Source organism: Hylobates moloch, unplaced genomic scaffold (genome assembly GCF_009828535.3).
Source record: "Hylobates moloch isolate HMO894 unplaced genomic scaffold, HMol_V3 SCAFFOLD_2, whole genome shotgun sequence".
In the NCBI taxonomy this organism is placed as follows: Eukaryota; Metazoa; Chordata; class Mammalia; order Primates; family Hylobatidae; genus Hylobates; species Hylobates moloch.
In genome coordinates this window covers 134581298-134586070 of record NW_026652277.1, presented here as the reverse complement: position 1 = coordinate 134586070, position 4773 = coordinate 134581298, and the positions used below count along the sequence as shown (strand labels likewise).

Below are 4773 nucleotides of genomic sequence, written 5' to 3'. Positions count from 1 at the left end.
AATAAAGAAAATGTCATATATATATATATATATATATATAAGGACACAAAGACATGAGAACGATATAATGGACTTTGGAGACTCAGGGGGAAGACTGGGAGGAGGTGATGGATAAAAGACTACACATTTGGTACAGTGTACACTGCTTGGGTAATGGATGCACCAAAAATCTCAGAAATCACCACTAAAAAAATTTTCCATGTAACCAAAAAACCACCTGTTTCCCAAAAACTATTGAAATAAATTTTTTATCCAGGACCAGATGGATTCACAGCCGAATTCTACCAGAGGTACAAGGAGGAGCTGGTACCATTCCTTCTGAAACTATTCCAATCAATAGAAAATGAGGGAATCCTCCATAACTCACTTTATGAGGCCAGCATCATCCTAATACCAAAGCCTGGCAGAGACACAACAAAAAAAGAGAATTTTAGACCAATATCCCTGATGAACATCGATGCAAAAATCCTCAATAAAATACTGGCAAACCAAATCCAGCAGCACATCAAAAAGCTTATCCACCATGATCAAGTGGGCTTCATCCCTGGGATGCAAGGCTGGTTCAACATACACAAATCAATAAACATAATCCAGCATATAAACAGAACCAAAGACAAAAACCACATGATTATCTCAATAGATGCAGAAAAGGCCTTTGACAAAATTCAACAACGCTTCATGCTAAAAACTCTCAATAAATTAGGTACTGATGGGACGTATCTCAAAATAATAGCTATCTATGACAAACCCACAGCCAATATCATACTGAATGGGAAAAAACTGGAAGCATTCCTTTTGAAAAGTGGCACAAGACAGAGATGCCCTCTCTCACCACTCCTATTCAACATAGCGTTGGAAGTTCTGGCCAGGGCAATCAGGCAGGAGAAGGAAATAAAGCGTATTCAATTAGGAAAAGAGGAAGTCAAATTGTCCCTGTTTGCAGGTGACATGACTGTATATCAAGAAAACCCCATCGTCTCAGCCCAAAATCTCCTTAAGCTGACAGGCAACTTCAGCAAAGTCTCAGGATACAAAATCAATGTGCAAAAATCACAAGCATTCTTATACACCAATAACAGACAGGGAGCCAAATCATGAGTGAACTCCCATTCACAATTGCTTCAAAGAGAATAAAATACCTAGGAATCCAACTTACAAGGGACGTGAAGGACCTCTTCAGGGAGAACTACCAACCACTGCTCAATGAAATAAAAGAAGACACTGAGTCGGGAGCGCGCGAGGCGCGGGGAGCCTGGGACCCGGAGCGAGAGCCGCCTACCTGCAGCTGCCGCCCACGGCATGGCAGCCACCATGGCGCTCCTGCTGCGCTTCGTGCTCCTGTGCGGAGTCGCGAATTTCGCCACAAGTTTGAGTGTCACTACTCCTGAAGAGATGATTGAAAAAGCCAAAGGGGAAACTGCCTATCTGCCGGGCAAATTTACGCTTAGCCCGGAAGACCAGGGACCGCTGGACATCTAGTGGCTGATATCAACAGCTGATAATCAGTAGGTGGATCAAGTGATTATTTTATAGTCTGGAGACAAAATTTATGATGACAACTATCCAGATCTGAAAGGCCGAGTACATTTTACGAGTAATGATCTCAAATCTGGTGATGCATCAATAAATGTAACGAATTTACAGCTGTCAGATATTGGCAAGTATCAGTGCAAAGTGAAAAAAGCTCCTGGTGTTGCAAATAAGAAGATTCATCTGGTAGTTCTTGTTAAGCCTTCAGGTGCAAGATGTTACGTTGATGGATCAGAAGAAATTGGAAATGACTTTAAACTAAAATGTGAACCAAAAGAAGGTTCACTTCCATTACAGTATGAGTGGCAAAAATTGTCTGACTCACAGAAAATGCCCACTTCATGGTTAGCAGAAATGACTTCATCTGTTATATCTGTAAAAAATGCCTCTTCTGAGTACTCTAGGACATACAGCTGTACAGTCAGAAACAGAGTGGGCTCTGATCAGTGCCTGCTGCGTCTAAACGTTGTCCCTCCTTCAAATAAAGCTGGACTAATTGCAGGAGCCATTACAGGAACTTTGCTTGCTCTAGCGCTCATTGGTCTTATCTTTTGCTGTCGTAAAAAGCGCAGAGAAGAAAAATATGAAAAGGAAGTTCATCACGATATCAGGGAAGATGTGCCGCCTCCAAAGAGCCTTACGTCCACTGCCAGAAGCCACATCGGTAGTAATCATTCATCCCTGGGATCCATGTCTCCTTCCAACATGGAAGGATATTCTAAGACTCAGTATAACCAAGTACCAAGTGAAGACTTTGAACGCGCTCCTCAGAGTCCGACTCTCCCACCTGCTAAGGTAGCTGCCCCTAATCTAAGTCGAATGGGCGCGATTCCTGTGATGATTCCAGCACAGAGCAAGGATGGGTCTATAGTATAGAGCCTCCGTACGTCTCATCTGTGCTCTCCGTGTTCCTTTCCTTTTTTTGATATATGAAAACCTATTCTGGTCTAAATTTTGTTACTAGCCTCAAAATATATCAAAAAATAAGTTAATCAGGAACTGTACGGAATATATTTTTAAAAATTTTTGTTTGGTTATATCGAAATAGTTACAGGCATTAAAGTTAGTAAAGACAAGTTTACCATCTGAAAAAGCTAGATTTTCTTTAAGAGGTTGATTATAAAGGTTTCTAAATTTATCAGTGCCTAAGATGTAGCACTTTGAATATGAAATCATAGGTGAAGAAATTGGTGTACTTACTTGCATACCAAGTTGATTTGAATAACCATCTGAAAGTGGTACTTGATAATTTTTACCATTATTTTTAGAATGTGTATTTCATTTATTTATGGCCCACCAGTCTCCCCCAAATTAGTACAGAAACATACATGACAAAATTACTTATGTATGTTTGTACTTGTTTTTACAGCTCCTTTGAAAACTCTGTGTTTGGAATATCTCTAAAAACATAGAAAACACTACAGTGGTTTAGAAATTACTAATTTTACTTCTAAGTCATTCATAAACCTTGTCTATGAAATGACTTCTTAAATATTTAGTTGATAGACTGCTACAGGTAATAGGGACTTCGCAAGCTCTTTTATATGCTAAAGGAGCATCTATCAGATTAAGTTAGAACATTTGCTGTCAGCCACATATTGAGATGACACTAGGTGCAATAGCAGGGATAGATTTTGTTGGTGAGTAGTCTCATGCCTTGAGATCTGTGGTGGTCTTCAAAATGATGGCCAGCCAGATCAAGGATGTAGTATCTCATAGTTCCCAGGTGATATTTTTCTTATTAGAAAAATATTATAACTCATTTATTGTTTGACAATTATAGATTGAAATTTCCTAATTTATTCTAAATTTTAAGTGGTTCTTCAGTTTCAGTGCTTTATGTTGTTGTTGTTTTTGGATGGTGTTACATATTATATGTTCTAGAAACATGTAATCCTAAGTTTACCCTCTTGAATATAATCCCTGGATGATATTTTTATCATAAATGCAGAATAATCAAATACATTTTAAGAAAGTTAAGTGTCCTCCATCAATTCTGTATTCCAGACTTGGGAGGATGTACAGTTGCTGTTGTGTGATCAAACATGTCTCTGTGTAGTTCCAGCAAATCAAGCTGAGCTTCGAAAAAGTTTGAGTCTTAGTTTTGTGAAAGTGATTTATTCTTAAAAAAAAAAAAAAAAAAGAAAGAAAGAAAAAAGAAAAAAGATAAGAAAAAGGAATAAAGGGACTACTCCTCCTTGCCAAATGTGTTAAATATCATTTTAGGAGAAGAAAGTGGATTTATTATATTTCCCTTAAGATTGTGAGGGAGTGTGGATATAGTAGAATGAACCAACAGTTTCTTTATAATAAATACGGTCTGCAATAAATTATTTCACTAGCTCTAAAACCTTTCCCTAGATTTTAGTAGGGAGTTGGTTTCTGTTAATATCTTTGAGTGCTGTGGTGGTAAATGCTACATTATAAACGGTGGCATGTATTTACAGTTAGAGTATTGTGTGTACGCTTTTTAATGGTAAACTTAAGCTGAATGTGTAATGGATTTGTGTATAGTTTTACATATTTGGAAGCATTTTAAAAATAGATTTTAACCTTACATAAAATTACTTTTATACTTGTGTTAACATTTTCATCTGTGCCTTTTGGGTAATTTAATTTCTGTTATGAATTTCTGGTGCCTATGAGGTAGCTATCACCTACCTGAAAAGTGCTTGGAGGTGAAGGTACTGTTTCTAAAAACACATCACTGTGATACCTTTCTATCCTCACATTTTCAAGCTTGCCTCTTTTCTGTTCTTTGTGGATATAACTTAAGCGATTGTGTTATTCATAAAGATTTAGAAATTTCAATATTCCCAACACTCTGACTATGTTTCTGATTTTATAACAGTAGCCATTTTTTAATGTCAGATGTTTGGACTGTTTTGTGTGAATAAAGTTTATTTATAAAATATTATAAAAATAAGTAAATAAACAGAACATTAATAATAAAGTTTTGGTTCTTCCTATTCCTGACTTTCATATAATGAACATTATCCTATTGATCTAAGTAGAAGTTATCATAGAAAGTGGACACGTATAAGACTTTCCTTCCTTTTTTTTTTTAATAACACATGAGGAACAAGACTTTTCTTCCCATATACTTCATATTTTGGAGGACATTGTTTTAAAGGCTTATGTCTCACTGTAAAATTCTGTCAGCCAAATAGTACCAATACATTTTCAAGTAGTTCTCACTGATAATTTAGTTGAACCAGAGATCAAATATTTGCTCCCGAGTTA

General features: G+C 36.9%; 1 pseudogene; it reads left to right on the top strand.

Annotated features, from left to right (window-relative positions):
- Positions 1-1311: 1311 nt before the first annotated feature.
- On the top strand, positions 1312-2406 carry LOC116475829 (coxsackievirus and adenovirus receptor-like; annotated as a pseudogene).
- Positions 2407-4773: the final 2367 nt, after the last annotated feature.